The following is a 19,355-nucleotide window of genomic DNA, read 5'->3' as shown; positions in this document are numbered from 1 at the left end:
TGTCACTTCGCTCATTATTGGATAATGACAAGTTGACTAGTCCCAACTTCAATAATTGGTATAGAAAGCTGAAAACTCAGCATAGTCAGACCAAAAGGATTAAGGATGACCAAAGTCAGGCAGAATGCTTCTATTGTAAGAAGCAGGGGCATTGGAAGAGGAATTGTCCTCAGTACCTTACCTCACTTGACCCGAACAGGCTAAGCAAGAGAAAAGGGCAATCAGTTGCTGATCAAGGTATTTATATGATAACACCTTGTAATTTCTCTATATGTGATAATTCAACCTGGGTATTAGATACTGGAAGTCCGTTTAATATATGCAATTCATTGCAAGGACTTCAGGTCAATGAGAGATTTGAAAACAGCGAGAGATTCCTGAATGTTGGAGATGGAAGATCTGTTCCAGTTCTAGCTTTAGGAAATCTCAAACTTGTTTTCAATTCTCATGTAGTTGTCTTGAGTGATTGTCACTATTGTCCTGCATTCTTATTGAATGTAATTTCCGTAGGCCTTTTGGCCATGAACGGTTATGAAATTTCAATAAAGAAATATTCTTGTGATATCATTATGAATGGTGTTACTGTAATGAATGGACAATTGAGCAATGGCATCTACTTGTTATCACAACCTGTTAATGTAATGTACACGTCAAGTAAGCGTCCTAGAATAGATAATGTCACGGATGTCTACCTTTGGCATCATAGGCTAGGTCATATTAACAAGAACAGGATGAACAGGTTAAGTAAAGAGGGAATCCTCAATGTTAATGATTGTGAATCATTGACAACCTGTGAGTCATGTCTTCTTGGTAAGATGACCAAATCACCTTTTACCGGAAAAGGTGAACGAGCCAGTGATTTATTGACCCTTGTACATTCTGATGTATGTGGGCCAATAAGCACAGATGCTAGAGGTGGGTATTCATATTTCATTACGTTTACAGACGACGTTTCTAGGTATGGTTATGTCTATTTAATGAGACATAAATCTGAAGCATTTGAAATGTTCAAATTGTATCGTAATGAAGTAGAAAAACAAACTGGAAAGAGTATTAAAACTCTTCGATCAAATCGAGGAGGCGAATACCTTTCCAATGAGTTTTTGACATATTTAGGAGAGAATGGGATTCTCTCCCAATGGACTCCTCCTGGTACACCACAGTATAACGGTGTATCAGAAAGAAGAAATCGAACTCTGTTAGACATGGTTCGATCCATGATGGGGTTTGCAAGTCTGCCCATATCCTTTTGGGGATATGCACTTGAGTCAGCCTGCTACATTCTAAATAAGGTTCCAAGTAAGTCTGTAAATAAAATACCACATGAGATGTGGACTGGACGTAAGCCAATGCTGTCTCACCTTAGGGTTTGGGGGTGTCCAGCATATGTCAAACGTTTGAAGACAGACAAACTTGAACCCAAGTCTGACAAATGTTTCTTTGTTGGTTATCCTAAAGAAACTAAAGGATATTACTTCTACTTTGCTGAAGAACAAAAGTTATTCGTAAGCAATAGAGCTGTTTTCTTAGAGAAAGAATTCCTTAGTGAAGGAACTAAAAGCTCTAATGTTGAGCTTAGGGAAGTTCAACATGTAGAAGATCCGACACCATCTACTGAACTAGTTGAGTCAGATTTGATTAGATCAGATCCAGAACCCATCTTAGATGCACCATTAAGGCGATCAGGTAGAGTACCACGTCAGCCGGACAGATACTACGATTTTTTGGTCCAGGACGGGGATCCTGTCGAACTTGATGAAAACAATGAGGATCCGATCACCTATATGGATGCTATGCAGAGGCATGACTCTGATGCATGGCTTGGAGCCATGCAATCCGAAATGGAATCCATGAAGGTCAATGATGTATGGACATTAGTTGACCCACCCGAAGGGATTAAACCCATAGGGTGTAAGTGGATTTTCAAAAGAAAACGGGGCGCAGACGGAAAAGTAGAGACCTATAAAGCCCGTCTGGTTGCTAAGGGATATCGTCAACGTTATGGTATTGACTATGACGAGACGTTTTCTCCTGTGGCAATGCTCAAATCCATTCGGATTATGCTTGCGATAGCAGCACACTTAGATTATGAAATCTGGCAGATGGATGTTAAAACCGCTTTTCTAAATGGAGATTTAGAAGAAGAGGTGTATATGATGCAACCTGAAGGTTTTATATCTGCAGATGAGTCTAAGGTGTGCAAGCTTCAAAAATCCATTTATGGATTAAAGCAAGCTTCACGGAGTTGGAACATACGATTTGATAAGGTGATCAAATCATATGGCTTCATTAAGAATGAAGAGGAACCTTGCATTTATAAATGGGCAAATGGTTCAGTTATTATATTTCTTGTTTTGTATGTGAATGACATTCTTTTAATCGGGAATGACATTCCTGCATTACAAGGAATAAAGGTTTGGCTATCATCTCAATTTGCCATGAAGGATTTGGGAGAAGCATCTTACATCCTAGGGATGAAGATCTATAGAGATAGATCTAGAAGATTGCTTGGATTATCCCAATCCACATACATTGATACTATACTGAAAAGGTTCAGTATGATTAATTCCAAGAAAGGCTATCTTCCAATGGGCCATGGAATTAACCTCTCTAAAAGGGATTGTCCGACAACCTCTCAAGAAAGAGAGACTATGGATAGAATTCCATATGCTTCGGCAGTGGGATCTATAATGTATGCCATGACATGTACTAGACCAGACGTGGCATACTCACTAGGAGTAGTGAGTAGATACCAGTCTGATCCAGGTAGCAACCACTGGAAGGTTGTCAAAACCATCCTTAAGTATTTGAGAAATACTAAAGATCAGTGGCTTGTCTACGGTGATTCTGACTTAAAACTTGAGGGATATACCGATTCAAGTTTACAGTCAGATCAAGATGATAGCAAGAGCGTGTCGGGATATATCTTCACTCTTAAGGGTGGGGCCATCTGCTGGAAGAGTTCCAAGCAGCATACAGTGGCAGATTCTACATGTGAAGCAGAATACATTGCAGCATCTGATGCAGCCAAGGAAGCCGTATGGTTGCGCAAGTTCATCACCGAGCTGGGAGTGGCACCTTCCATTGATGGTCCAGTTCCTATATTTTGTGATAACACTGGAGCCATAGCTCAGGCAAAGGAACCTAAAGCACATCAGCGGACCAAGCATATTCTGCGACGTTATCACCTGGTTCGAGAGATTATAGAACGAGGTGATATTGATCTTCAGAAGATTGACACAAAAGAAAATCTGGCTGGCCCATTTACCAAAGTCCTCGGCATCAAAGAGTTCAACGAACACAAGTCGAAGATGGGTATTAGATACTGTGCCGATTGGCTTTAGGCTAAGTGGGAGTTGTTGGGAATTGTATCCTAAATGTCAATCGTCAGCATATTGATGATTGAATATTATAAATAAATTGACAAATTAATAAAGTATTATTTGGCATTATTCATCATTTCATCTTCAAATGAACTCTTATATGATGAAGTCCTTAGGACTTATGTTATGATAAAGGAGGATTTATCTTTGAGTCCTTAAACTTGTTCGCGACCAAATGATATGTTGTTACTAGGACGACAACATTATCGAGATTAGGTCGTTGTGTGACATATACGTTGGTTGTCCTCTTAACCAAGGAGTGTGGAGACACTGGTATGCCATACAGGTGAAGTGTAGGAGTACATTTCACTGAACGTGATCAATTCCGGAACGCTCTACTGTCGAGAGATGTTCCGAGTGGATATGGGTATAAGTTTGGCCCTCTGACCTGAGACCGCAACCTGTGACTAGCAAGCAACTCACTGTACTTTGGTACCGGACTACCTGAATTTCTAATTCAGTGACGGAAGGTCACTGGGTGCAGTCAAGTACTTGCGTAGTCAGTTGTGAGTCAAGATGGAATTGACCCCTCCTGCAAACAGGAGATAATGTCTTGTGACTAATTTAGCAAAACCTTGGCCAGGGTAATCTCAGTGAGGAGTCACGGGATATCTAAAGTTAATCACATAATGGATGTACTAATTATAGGGTTGACAGTGAGCTCTAAGTCATCCTGGCATTAAGAGTCAAAGGGATTGAATTATACAGTAACCATAGTTCAGGGTTCCAGAATATTTGCTTCGCATATATTCGGCCTATTCGGACGTCGGGTACCATTGCTAGATGGTCACATCGATTAGTGTAGGAAGTCGTTCCTATACTACCGGTTTAGGTTCGAACCTATGAGGTCACACGCATAGAAGATTCCTGATTGATCAAGAAGGCTGATGAATGATTAAGAATCATTCAGGGGTAATTTGGTCAATTCGATTGGCAAATTATCTTATAAAATAATTAAAGTAATTATCGGAGGATTAATTAGTAATTAGATTGCTAATGAACTCAATTGGATTGAGTAATTAGACTAAGGATGAGCCAAATTGAATTAGATTCAATTCTGGGCTCAATCAGGGTTTTTGACCTGATTGGATTAGGTCTGAATCAAGAGGACTTAGGTTGACCAAATTAAATTAGATTAAATTTGTGCTTAATTAGGGATTGACCTAATTGGATTAGGTTCAACCCATGGTAATTGAATCATTCTAATTGTTAGGATTTAATTAAATTAAATGGGTTTGATCTGAAACTATTCAGATCTTGAAATCCACTTGTCACATATCCATGCATGGCGCCATAAATTGATTTTTAATATTATTAAAAATTAATTTAATTTATTTAATGGTGCCATGGGACACTTGGCAACATCAGGGACCTCTTTCATCATTAGATGGGTCGAAATGGAGAGATAAATTTATGAAAAGAATTGGATAAGATCAAATTCTCTCTCTTCATGACATATGCCATCCTTATCTTTATCTCACTTCTAATTAAGGTTGAATTTCGAATTTAATCACCACAAAATCACCACGTGACCCTCTAATCTGATTAGGGGCATGGGAATTTCGAAATTGAAAGAGGGAAGTGGCAACATGATGAATGGTTTAGATTAGATCAAGCTTCATCATGTAATGGCACATGAACTTGAATTTTGAATTCAAAATTCAAAACCCCACAAAATCCTCTACAAATATGGGATGGTTGGCATGAAGTTAGGTAGGAGAGCAACATTAAAAGGACCTCCATCATCTGGTGGTCGAATTCAAGGAAAAAAGAGAGAAAAAGAAGAAGAAAAAAGGGAAAAGAAAAGAGAGGAACCCTAGTTCATGCATGGAAAAATTCTGCATTCAATCTAGCTGACTTCTTCCTCCTCTAAGTCCATCGCGCCATTAGTGTTAGGGGTCCCTGATAAGAGTCTTTAGATCAGATCTAAGTCCTCTTCAATCCCTTTAAACCTTTCCTCCAAGTTCTTCCAAGAAGGCGGATCAAAAGTTGATAGTGTTTGGAAAATCAAATTTCAGCCTCAAGAAATTCTGCGCAAGCTAGCACTTCCGCAGGATTGGATCTCTTCAGGAACTTCGCGTGGACTTCTCGTAGAGGCCATTCGTGTGCGTGGCTGCGAAGTCGAGGATCAGATCCACAAGTTTCATCCATCATAAAAGGTATTAATCCTACATTAATCTTTTATTATGGTGTCAAGATCTAGGTCTGATTCCCCGAGGTTTTACCCTCTTTTGGGGCTCCTCACGGAGATATCTCCAGAATCCATTCAATGGATATTCGGAGATTAATCGGAATAGAGTTCTTAAGTTTCAGATCTGATAGTTAATCATGCATGAAAGTTTTAGCATAATTGTTTAAACGATTCCGGCATAATCCTATGTGTTCTTAAGGTGCTGATTTCTAGATTTGATCTTGTAAGCATGCATGAATTAAATTGTTTGATTCGATTTTTCCGCTGCGTTTTAAAACTTAAAAAGAACTACGTATGGCTTGATCCCCCTTATGAAGGGGTACGTAGGCAACCCGATCAGGTTCAGCCATGGTTTTAAAAAAAAAAAAAAAAAATCCGCATGCTTAACACCGAAGAACCTAGGATTCACTTTCACGAGGCACTTAAATAGAAATTCAAATATATTTGCCTGAAACACTAGATTGAATTCAATAGTACAACATAAAATATACTCAAATGCTTTGAGCTCATCAAAATCAAATAGGGGTATACTCAATCACTCCACAATCTCCCCCTTTTTGATGATGACAAAATATTGAGTATTTGTAAAGTGAATTGCTCATCCAAGAAGTGATTCATAGCAAAGTTTTGAAATAAATTCAAATATCTAGTCATTTAATTTATCCAAAAATTGAAAGGTATGAGTCAGTAAACTCTGAAATTAAAGCTTCCCCTTTCATTTGGAATTATATAAGCCTTCAAATCATGCAATCAATTGTTTGGCTTATATGTATTTAATGAATTTGCTTTCTTAAAATTTCAGATTCTCCCCCTCAACATGTGCATTCAATTTTGTTTGAGTCTTGTTCAAGTTTTCTGAATTTTCTTTTAATGTTTTGAAACTTTGAGCTTAAGTTCTTACTTTCAGAGGAGAAAATCTGACAATTTGTTCTTGAATATGATTCAACTAATCTTCGAATATTCCTTGAATAGATTCTGGAGATTACTCCTGGAGGAGCTCCAACAGAGGGATAATGAGCCTCGAGGTATCGAATCCACTAAGAACAAAACACATTTTGCTTTTAAGATTTTCTTGTTTAGTGATTCCCTTTACATTCAATGTATCATATTTTCTCCTCCTTTTTGTCATCTTAGCAAAAAAGTGAAGTATCAAAGAATCAATGTAGAGACACATAACACACAAAGTCATAACACAAAAGGCATAATGCTCAATTTTTCAGAAAATGACTTCAATTCATTGTATGAATTACAAAATTTGAGTACATTGTTTGAAAGTCCAAAAGGACTTTACATTATAATAAAAACAAAAGTACAACTAAAGACATCTGGTGGAAGAGGAGGAGGCCCCCATACTTCACTGCTGAGCCTGCAAAACTAAACTCATTCCTTTAGACACATTCCCTAGTTGTGCAATGATCTCTGAAGTCACCGTGGCTTGAGTCTGGGTCAGTTGGGTCACACTTTCATGGATTATGTCAAGCTTAGCTATCAATGCATTTGCAAGCCTTCATGCACCTTGACTTTGCCTCAGCAGCTCTGATCTAATACTATCCTGCATTTGCTTCATGTCTTCCTTAATAGCTATGAGGCTCAAGTACTGACCCTGAACTAGACTCCTCAGACTTGACAACTCCTCCTTGACTTCGGCTACCATCATGGAAACTGCTACTGTAGAGGGGGTGAGGTCAGTGGAGGGTGCACTGGAGGTACCTCTGAGTTCCCTCACTATGTCATCCCTCAACTCTCGGAGCTGCTCAGGACTAATCCTGACCTCTAGTGGCTGCTGAGGTGGTGGCACTGTGGAAGGTCCAGCAGAGGTCGAGGGCTCGGCAGTGAATGAGGGAGCAGCTGTGGATGGGAAGGTGGAAGGATCTGTGGAGTGCTCCTGATCATGGTCAGAGATAGGTGAGTGATGAGTAGTGGGGTCAGATGGTATGGATGTGGATAACCTCTGGTGCAAAAATAAAATTGTTCTCCCAAGTGCAAGAGATTCGCACAAGTAGTATAACTCGGAAGTCCGAGGTCGATTCCTCAGGGAACGATCTATGGATTATTAGCGTAATCTCAGATTAATTAATTCAGTTAATTTGTTGATTAAGATGATGTTTTGCAAATAGAAAACAAATCAGTACACAGAGAATTAAAGTATGGATAAATTAAGATGGAGTAGGGATCTGGAATCCCCCTTGATAATTTTGCATTCAAGAAATAAATTCTTCGATTCTTAATTAAAGATATAAATGTAGGATAGATCAAAGCATGGGATATATTTTAGGGACATATGAACCCTATTTCTAAGCATTTATCGTGCCTATTACATCAACGACAAATCAAATACTAAAGCGGTCCACATGTCGATCAACATAAACCATTAAAGAACTATCTACAAAATAATTATGCAAGAATCCATAATATATTGGAAATATAAATCTATAAGAATTAAAGGTTTAGAATTTACTTCAAAGATAGCAATACATCAAGGGTTCCTCCATCATCCTTCACCTAAAGGATTAGCCAGCCATCAACATCAAAGACTCTCCCCTGTTACTCCTCTCTCTATTTTTTTTTTTTCTTCTTTTTCTTTTCGGAAACAGGGCATCCCCTATTTCCTTATTCTTCTTTTCCTTCAACCGCAGCAGCCGACTCCTCTATTCTTCCTTTTTTTTGTGTGGGAATGAAGGACCACCTCCCAGTCGACCCCTCCCCTGTTTTATACAATGAAAACCTCACCAAAAAACAAGATTTCCTCACAAATTAAAACCAAAATTTCCAAACTAAAGATGCTGGAATTTCGCTGGGAGGAGGAGATCGTCCGAGATGCCCATCTCGGCTGGCAGCGGGATGCCCGGTCGCCGGATCCGGCTGTGACGAGGAAATGGGTGCTGCAGAGGCGGAGGGCGTCAATCCGTGGCTGGATTTTGGGCTGGAGGTTGGCACGCGGACGCGGTTGGACGCGGTTCACGGACGCATGATGCTGGGAGGTGATCGCGGAATGATCACGGAAGATTGCTCGCGGGGGAGAAGCTTGGACGGACGCCGTGGAGGAGGCGGATGGCTGGGCGGTGATCACGGGCGTTGCGTTGCTTGATCCGGAAGCTGGGATTACGGGGAAAGAAGATGATGTGGGGTGCTGCTCGCTGGTTCCGCAGGAGAATCAAGAGGAAGAGGATGCGGTGCTTTGGGTGTTTTGGGAAGCTTCACGGGCGCCGGGATACGGGGTCGCACGCGGAAGGAGGAAGCTGGGAAGCGCCTTAAACGGGCGGAAGATGAGGGTGTTGATCGCAGGATCTGGATGAGGGGTTGCGGGAGATCAAATCACAGATCCGTTGCGGGGTTTTGGATCCTCCCGGATGATGAAATTAGACCCTTAGTGGATGCATCTTGCACTGCCTCCGGATGGCTGCCATGTGTCCCTCGGGTGCAAGTGTGCTTGACCGGGTTCAATTTTGTTCCAGTGTAATTAAGCTTGAAGTCAACCAAATGCACATTTAAACTCTGATTTACTATAATCTGTGCCAAATAAAATATAAAATTAATGCAGCCCTTTTATCATTATTTGTTAGCAATAATATTAATTTAAGCAACGTGTATAACGCAATTTTGTGCTCTCATCATACCCCCCAACTAGCTTATTGCTAGTCTCTAGTAATTAACGAGCAAACAATAATGAGGACACAAAAGATGTGGTCTAACTTATGACTTTTTATTGAAGCTAAAGACACAAAACTAAGATACGTACCCACTTTCGTAGGGCATCACGATTGCACTTAGCATGTGCAACAAGCCGTTAAACCCCTAGGTTACCCTAGTGGACGAGTATTGTCTCGTGAGGGTTTTCAGGGATGTTACCCACAAACATCATGAATGATATGACACGAGATCCTAAAAATATGAAATAAAGCCTAAGCTAATACACATGTAATTAATTAATATACGGCAACTTTCAAAGCAAGGAAAATATGAAAGTGTAGTGTGCATAAAATAGTATGACTTTCTCAGAGTACTAATACCTCCACCACAACATGGTACCGCTTGAATTTTAGGTGTATTACTCAAGTTCACAAGTGTTTACTACAGTTTATTAGGGCCTGATCCATCAAATTTTCGGAATATCTCATGTTGTCTAAAATTGTCAAGAATGGTTTGCATAAAAAGAATGAGCTATCAATTCCAACTAAATATCCAAAGTACACAAAGGTCCAATACAATGGAGTCAAACCAGCCATTACCACATGTCACTGGGTTCAGCCCGACCAACCCTATTCATGTTTTTTTTTTTTTTTTTTAAATATGGTGATTACAATAGTCCAACCCCCTTAGGCTCTAGCAAGGTCCATGTAGCGAGTTTTCGACCAATGACTCCTGATCCAGTTGGCTCAAGGCATTAGGTGTAAACACCCCTCGGGCTTAATTACTCGAACCAAACTACGCCACGAGGTTAGACTTGTCATCTCCTCATTTATTTATTTATTTAATTTTTTTTTTTTTTAAATAGAGAAGGTAAACTGAACCATATAATGTGACTGCAACGTGACTATAGGTCAACCAAGATCGGAACATAAGGCACTTAGATGATCTAGCCGGGGTATTCAACCTCGATCTTTATGTGAAAACCAAATCAAGAACCTTATAGTACGGACAAGGATACTCGTACTTCTTTTACAGATATAGCTTAATAAAAATGCATTAAACAAATGTGAACTCCTGAGGCCTTCCTATAATCATTAAATACATGTGCGGGGATCTAATAATAGGTCTCTAATTAGTCATAGTACGCATGTATTCCTTGCCTTAATAGTTGCACAAACTCAATATGAAAATACATGTGCATTTGCTAAAAAAAAGAATGCAAAAACTTTTTTTTTTTTTTTTTTTTTTGCAAAATACTTCCCTCCCCCCAACTTAAACATTGCATTGTCCTCAATGTAATAGATACAAGAAAATTATAAAGAAAGACAGTAGAGAAAATAATATTGGAGAGAAGAGGAATACCTTGAGCTGTTGATATCCAGAAAATAAAACCTACAAAACTAGAAAAATAATCCTAATTAATATACACATACCTTTGCCTTCATGTTCAGTCATAAGAAGGCTCCCCCAAGAAAAAGGAGTCTTCTTCATCTGCAAAATTCTCAAGAAAAGGTTTAAGTCTGTGTCCATTTACCTTAAAAATTCTACCATCCCGTGGATTCTCAATCTCAACCGCCCCATGTGGAAAAACAGTTTTTATAATGTAAGGACCTGTCCATCTCGATCGCAACTTACCAGGAAACAGATGTAAGCGGGAATCATATAAAAGAACTTTTTGCAAAGGTTCAAAAGATTTTTTTAAAATTGATTTATCATGTAAGATCTTCATTCGTTCTTTGCAAATTTTAGCATTGTTATAAGCATCTCTGCGAATCTCATTAAGCTCGTTTAATTGCAATTTTCTAGCTAGACCGGCATCTTGTAAATCAAAATTCAATTTTCTAATTGCCCAATACGATTTATGTTCTATTTCTACGGGCAAATGACACGCTTTTCCGTAGACTAGCCGGTAGGGAGACATGCCAAGATTGGTTTTGTATGCAGTACGATAAGCCCATAATGCATCTGATAGTTTCAAGGACCAATCTTTCCGTGATGGGTTCACCGTTTTCTCTAAAATACGTTTGATCTCTCGATTGGCTAACTCTACCTGGCCACTGGTTTGCGGATGATATGGGGTAGCAATTCTATGGGTGACACCATATTTTTTCAATAAGGTTTCGAAAGGCTTATTACAAAAGTGTTTTCCACCGTCACTAATTATGATTTTAGGCATCCCAAATCGTGAAAAAATATTTTCTTTTAAAAACTTCAGGACAGGTTTGTGATCATTGGTCTTACAAGCAACAGCTTCTACCCATTTGGACACATATTCGACACCGACTAAAATGTACTCATATCCAAAAGATGGTGGGAATGGGCCCATAAAATCGATGCCCCAACAATCAAAAATTTCGATAATAGTAATGGGTTGAAGAGGCATCATTTGCCTACGAGTTAGACTTCCAATACGTTGACATGGATCACATGTTCTGCAGAACTCGTGGGCATCTTTGAACATAGTAGGCCAATAGAAACCACATTGCAAGACCTTTGCAACAGTTTTCTTAGAAGCAAAGTGTCCACCGCAAGCATCAGTGTGGCAGAAAGAAAGTACGCTTTGTATATCATGATCCGGTATGCATCGTCTAAAGATTTGATCATTGCAATATTTAAACAAATAGGGTTCGTCATAGTAATAATTCTTTACTTCGCGCAAGAAAAATTTTCTATCTGTTGACCCCCAATGCTCCGGCATCCGGCTTGTAACAAGAAAATTTACAATATCTGCATACCATGGTATACTAGCAAGTGCAAACAACTGCTCTTCAGGGAATGAGTCCTTGATGGAAAACTGTGGCACTGAATCATGAAAAACTAATCGTGATAAATGGTCAGCAACCACATTCTCTACTCCTTTTTTATCTTTGATAGTGATATCAAATTCTTGGAGTAGAAGTATCCATCGTATTAAGCGTGGTTTGGCTTCTTTCTTATCCAACAAATATTTTAGTGCCGCATGGTCCGTGAAGATAACAATAGGAGCACCAAGGATATAAGAGCGAAATTTATCTAAGGCAAATACTACTGCAAGCAATTTCTTCTCGGTGGTAGTGTAATTCATTTGAGCATCGTTTAAGATTTTGCTTGCATAGTAAATGACATATGGCTTATTATCCTTGCGTTGTCCTAGGACAGCTCCTATCGCATAGTCGCTAGCGTCGCACATAATCTCAAAAGGTAATGACCAATCGGGTGGTCGAACGATGGGTGCAGTGCTAAGCATAGACTTTAACTTCTCGAATGCATCTTGGCAAGTTTCAGTCCAATTGAACGATGTATCAAGGGATAGGAGGTTATATAATGGTCGAGCTACGACACTAAAGTTCTTGATGAACCTCCTATAAAATCCGGCGTGACCCAAAAATGATCTAACATCTCTAACCGTCTTGGGTGCAGGTAGCTTAGCAATTAAATCAGTCTTAGCTCTATCTACTTCCATTCCTTTTGATGAAACAATGTGTCCTAGGACAATTCCCTTTGGCACCATAAAGTGGCATTTCTCCCAATTCAGTATCAAATTCTTTTCTATACATCGAGCTAAGACTGCTTGTAAATGTGACAAGCAATCATCAAATGAGTCACCAAAAATGGAGAAGTCATCCATGAACACTTCCAAAATTTTTTCGTTCATGTCTTCAAAAATGCTGAGCATGCATCTTTGAAATGTTGCGGGTGCATTACACAACCCGAATGGCATTCGTCGGAAAGCAAATGTGCCAAAAGGACAAGTGAAGGTAGTCTTCTCTTGATCTTCCGGTGAAATTTCAATTTGATAATATCCCGAATAGCCATCGAGAAAACAATAGAAATCATGCCCTGCAACGCTCTCCAATACTTGGTCTAGGAAGGGTAGAGGAAAGTGATCCTTTCGTGTGACCAAATTCAGCTTTCGGTAGTCAACACACATGCGCCAACTCGTCGGGACACGAGTTGGAACTAATTCACCTTGTTCATTTTCTACTACCGTCAAACCCGATTTCTTAGGAACGACTTGAGTAGGGCTTACCCACTTGCTGTCGGAAATTGGGTAAATAATACCCACGTCAAGCAACTTGAGGACTTCTGCCTTAACCACATTTCTCATTGTAGGATTTAACCTTCGTTGCATTTGCCTTGTGGTTTTGGCATTGTCCTCCAAATATATCCGGTGCGTGCAAATTAAGGGGCTAATTCCCTTCAAATCGGCAATAGACCACCCTAAGGCTCCTTTATGATTCTTTAAAACATCAATTAATTTTCTTTCTTGGGTATGATCAAGTCCAGACGAGATGATTACAGGAAAAGTATCTTCGGGTCCAAGAAAGGCATACCTGAGTTCCTTCGGTAAGGGTTTCAATTCGAGCTGGGGTGCTTGCTCACGGGATGGTACTATTTTCATCTCTCGAGGCGACAACCTCTCAAATTCTCCTACTTTTAGTCTCCACCCATTGACCATCTTGATATCTAGATTATCCTCAATAGGTGTGACTGACAAATCAACGTCATTGGTTCCATTAGGACACCAATCAATTAAGCTATCATTGGATGGGTCGTTAATTGCTTTAGCTAACAAATATTCTTCTGCGATGGTTTCAACCCAATCAACCTCCTTACTCTCTTCGGAATCATTGGGTTATTTGCACACATTAAAAATGTTCAGTTCTAAGGTCATATTACCAAAAGAAAGCTTCATGACGCCATTCCTACAATTAATCAATGCATTAGAAGTTGCAAGGAATGGACGTCCTAAAATGACTGGAATCTGAGACTGTGAGTTCGAAGCCGGATGTGTGTCCAATACAATAAAATCGACAGGAAAGTAGAACTTGTCTACTTGGACTAATACATCCTCGATAATCCCCCTTGGAATTTTAACTGACCTGTCAGCTAATTGCAAAGTGACGGAGGTTGGCTTCAACTCACCTAAACCAAGTTGCTCATATACAGAATATGGCAATAAATTCACACTCGCCCCTAAATCTAACAATGCTCGCTCTATCCTAAAGTTGCCTATGATGCATGAGATGGTTGGGCAACCTGGATCTTTATATTTAGGGAGAATGTTGTGCTGCAAAATAGCACTCACATTTTCAGTTAAAAATGCCTTCTTCTTAACATTTAATCGGCGTTTGACAGTACACAAGTCCTTCAAAAATTTGGCATATGAGGGTACTTATTTGATTGCATCAAGAAGAGGTATGTTGATTTTTACTTGTTTAAAAAGCTCAAGAATTTCAGAGTTAGGTTCGAGCTTTTGCAACGGCTTTAATCGTTGTGGAAAAGGTGGAGGAAAAGGACATTCAACTTTCTTAGTAGAAGTTGGGACCTCAACTTCTTCTTTGTCCCTTTCATCGACTTTGGGAGCATCAGAATTAGAAGTGACTTGCGGTCTCAATTGGACAGTTTGATCAATGACTTTTCCATTACGCAAAGTCATGATGCTCTTTGCATGCTCTGTATGTGAACTAGAAGGAGCCGTATTATTACTACCGTGCACTTGTGGGTTAGGTTGGGGTTGAGCTGGAAGCTTACCCTTCTCTTGGGTACTTAGAACGGTAGTCAACATTGACAATTGGTTCCTTATGTCTTCAAAATTTCGAGTATTTTGAGCATTGATATTAGCTTGACCTTGTAGAAAAGTTTGTATGGATTGCAAGGTATCCTCGATATTTGGCTTTTGAGTAGGTGATGGTGCATAAGTAGGATGTGCAGGTGAAGGAGCTGAATGGTGTGACTGTTGAGGATGATCATTTCTCCACCTAAAGTTTGGATGATTCTTCCAACCAGGGTTATAGGTATTCGAGTATGGATCGTTATAAGGCTTTTGGTAGGAGTTCATAGCATTTGCTTGATCGTGCAAGACTTCTTTGAATGCCGGTATGGTGGGGCAATCTGTAGTGGTATGACCCGACATATCGCAGATACCACAACACTCGTTTCTAAGCTCTATAGTCTTGACAGGCTCAACCTTCCTAAGCTCAATTTCTTCTACCTTCCTAGTGAGGGCTGCCATTTTAGCGTGAAGATCATCCTCAGTTCTGAGTTTGTAAAGGCCTCCATGTACAGAGCTAGTAGGCTTAGGCAAAGACTTGTTGTTTCTATCCCCGTTATCCCAAAGTTGGGCAGTCTCAGCAAGGGAATCCAAATACTCCCATGCCTCATCAGGTTGTTTTTCTAGAAATCTACCATTGCACATGGTCTCTACAAACTGTTTCAACTGTGGAGATAAACCTTCATAAAAGAAGCTAATGGTTCTCCAAGTTTCGAATCCGTGATGAGGGCATGAGAGAAGAAGGTCTTTAAATCTTTCCCAACATTCATAAAATGTTTCATTATCTTTTTGTTGGAAATTGCTGATATGTCTTTTCAAAAAGTTGGTCCTTTGTGTGGGGAAGAACTTCTTTAAAAATTCTCTCTGCATATCTTGCCAAGTTCTTATTGATCTAGGTCGCAACGAGTTTAGCCATGTTTTGGCCTTATCCTTTAGAGAGAAAGGGAACAATGTCAACTTGAGGACATCCTCGGTGACGTTCGGCACTCTAAATGTAATGCTCAATTCTTCAAAATCTTTCAAATGAAGATACGGACTCTCGGACTCTAACCCGTGAAACTTGGGCAGCAATTGGATTACCCCTGGTTTGATGTCAAAATGTCCTACATTATCAGGAAAAATTATGCATGAAGGCTGACTAGTCCTAGCCGGTTGTAGGTATTGTCTTAGAGTCATAACATGGGGTTCTCGTTCTCGACTGTGGTGACTCCCCGCATCTTCATTTAGATCAGCCATCTCACAAGGTGTGAGATATTGCGAAGGAATTTCAGAGGTATGTCCTAAGAGATGATCTAAAGTTGTACGACTTAATCGACCGGTGTCGTCCCTATTCCACTTTAACATGCAAAATAATTCCCTCTCTTTTTTTTCTTTTTTTTTTTTAAATAAAAAAAATAAATATAAGTACCAACTAAAGATACCCTAAAACAAAAATCTATTTACAATCAAACATGCAACAAAACATTACACCTCAATTTCTAATGTTTTTCTTAAATTTCTAGACAGCTCCTAACTGGTTTGAAGAGGGCACCTAAGCCTCCAATCCGGTCTAATGAACTGAGTTGACCAGGTAAGCTCCCAGGTAAGTGGAGGGGTCACGATGCGTTCGCAAAGGTCCCACTTAAAACCCACTTGCCTCGAACAGATGAACTGTCTCCCTTATAGGGACAAAGCTTGCCTAGACATCAACTAAGCCACAGAGCGAAATTGGTGCAACTTTCGGTGGTCTTCGTCCTATTGAGCTCGAATGTCCTTAGGGGCCAACGTCTAGTTGATTTTAGTTAAGCTTGGGACATTTATGCACTGGGGTGATTTTTGGGCTAAGGACGAGTGATAAAATCCCGACCTTATCTTTTTAAATAGGTTTAGCCCTTAGAATATTTTATGTTGATGCCTTACACTATATGCAACAATCAAGAGATTTTTTTTTTAATATTTTATGGCATGACATTAAATTTCATTGAATAGGTGATCAAGCAAATTATTTATTTTTTTTAAAATTTTATGAGTTGAAGTCTGAAATTTGAAATTTGAATTCTGAAATTTGAAATTTAAAATTTGAAATTTTAGGTTTTCCCTCTTTTTTTTATTTTTTTGAATAATCACCCTTGATCTTTTCTTAAAGTTTTTTTTTTCTAAATTTTCAATTAGCAACAAGGGTTAATAAGATATGATAACAATAAATTTCTTATTCTAAAAAAAAAATTAAATGCAGAAAATTCAAAGCAGAAAGTAGCAAGGTTTCGTATTAATCTGATGGTCTTAAAAGTCTCAGAATGTCGATCAGACCGTTCAGATTATTCAACAATGTGTCGTGCACTAGCTGACCATATTTGAGTCAAATCAGACGGCTAATTTATATGATATCAGAGTTTGATGCAAACTATGCAGGGAATTAAAAATAGTAGTAAAGATGCAATTTTTTTTATTTTCAAAAGAAAAATACTAACTACTAAGGTAAAAATTAAATCTAAAATTATACTAATAACTCAGCCGTTCCCCGGCAACGGCGCCAAAAACTTGGTGCAAAAATAAAATTGTTCTCCCAAGTGCAGGAGATTCGCACAAGTAGTATAACTCGGAAGTCCGAGGTCGATTCCTCAGGGAACGATCTATGGATTATTAGCATAATCTCAGATTAATTAATTCAGTTAATTTGTTGATTAAGATGATGTTTTGCAAATAGAAAACAAATCAGTACACAGAGAATTAAAGTATGGATAAATTAAGTTGGAGTAGGGATCTGGAATCCCCCTTGATAATTTTGCATTCAAGAAATAAATTCTTCGATTCTTAATTAAAGATATAAATGTAGGATAGATCAAAGCATGGGATATATTTTAGGGACATATGAACCCTATTTCTAAGCATTTATCGTGCCTATTACATCAACGACAAATCAAATACTAAAGCGGTCCACATGTCGATCAACATAAACCATTAAAGAACTATCTACAAAATAATTATGCAAGAATCCATAATATATTGGAAATATAAATCTATAAGAATTAAAGGTTTAGAATTTACTTCAAAGATAGCAATACATCAAGGGTTCCTCCATCATCCTTCACCTAAAGGATTAGCCAGCCATCAACATCAAAGACTCTCCCCTGTTACTCCTCTCTCTATTTTTTTTTTCTTCTTTTTCTTTTCGGAAACAGGGCATCCCCTGTTTCCTTATTCTTCTTTTCCTTCAACCGCAGCAGCCGACTCCTCTATTCTTCCTTTTTTTTGTGTGGGAATGAAGGACCACCTCCCAGCCGACCCCTCCCCTGTTTTATACAATGAAAACCTCACCAAAAAACAAGATTTCCTCACAAATTAAAACCAAAATTTCCAAACTAAAGATGCTGGAATTTCGCTGGGAGGAGGAGATCGTCCGGGATGCCCATCTTGGCTGGCAGCGGGATGCCCGGTCGCCGGATCCGGCTGTGACGAGGAAATGGGTGCTGCAGAGGCGGAGGGCGTCAATCCGTGGCTGGATTTCGGGCTGGAGGTTGGCACGCGGACGCGGTTGGACGCGGTTCACGGACGCATGATGCTGGGAGGTGATCGCGGAATGATCACGGAAGATTGCTCGCGGGGGAGAAGCTTGGACGGACGCCGTGGAGGAGGCGGATGGCTGGGCGGTGATCACGGGCGTTGCGTTGCTTGATCCGGAAGCTGGGATTGCGGAGAAAGAAGATGATGTGGGGTGCTGCTCGCTGGTTCCGCAGGAGAATCAAGAGGGAGAGGATGCGGTGCTTTGGGTGTTTTGGGAAGCTTCACGGGCGCTGGGATACGGGGTCGCACGCGGAAGGAGGAAGCTGGGAAGCGCCTTAAACGGGCGGAAGATGAGGGCGTTGATCGCAGGATCTGGATGAGGGGTTGCGGGAGATCAAATCACAGATCCGTTGCGGGGTTTTGGATCCTCCCGGATGATGAAATTAGACCCTTAGTGGATGCATCTTGCGCTGCCTCCGGATGGCTGCCATGTGTCCCTCGGGTGCAAGTGTACTTGACGGGGTTCAATTTTGTTCCAGTGTAATTAAGCTTGAAGTCAACCAAATGCACATTTAAACTCTGATTTACTATAATCTGTGCCAAATAAAATATAAAATTAATGCAGCCCTTTTATCATTATTTGTTAGCAATAATATTAATTTAAGCAACGTGTATAACGCACTTTTGTGCTCTCATCAACCTCCTAACCCAAGCACCCTCCATCTTGTGGAAGTCCATCCGGTGGAGAGTCCCCTCATCCATATGATCTGTATGCCTGAGTGAGCGAGAGGGTTCCTCCTCAGGGATAGGAACTTCTGACTCCCTAAAGATGAGTGTGAAGAGCATGCCGTAGGGGAGACTCAACCTAGTCTTGTCTAGGGGTTCACAGATGTAGCTGTAGATAAGTTTTGGAAAGTTGAGGGGAATGTCATGTAGAATGTAGAACATCAAGGCTAGGTCTCTTTCAGAAATGAAGTCAAACCTACCAGCCTTTGGAAAGAGAGTCCTAGAAATGATACTTAGGAGGAGTCGCATTTCAGCGCTGAAAGCTGATTTGCAAACACCTTCTCTATGGGGGATTGAGGTGGTCTCCCTAGGATGGCCGTAAGGGCCTCAGTCCTATCGGTGGGATGAG

General features: G+C 39.9%; 1 non-coding gene across 1 annotated transcript; it reads left to right on the top strand.

Moving 5' to 3' along the window:
• Positions 1-15,452: 15,452 nt before the first annotated feature.
• Positions 15,453-15,561, top strand: LOC120106343. The gene has a single exon (XR_005508519.1). It is a non-coding gene; the product is annotated as a small nucleolar RNA R71 (small nucleolar RNA).
• Positions 15,562-19,355: the final 3,794 nt, after the last annotated feature.

The sequence above is a fragment of the Phoenix dactylifera genome, unplaced genomic scaffold, assembly GCF_009389715.1.
Source record: "Phoenix dactylifera cultivar Barhee BC4 unplaced genomic scaffold, palm_55x_up_171113_PBpolish2nd_filt_p 000531F, whole genome shotgun sequence".
NCBI lineage: Eukaryota > Viridiplantae > Streptophyta > Magnoliopsida > Arecales > Arecaceae > Phoenix > Phoenix dactylifera.
The sequence above is the reverse complement of the archived record's forward strand: the minus strand, read 5'-3'. Positions and strand labels throughout refer to the sequence as shown.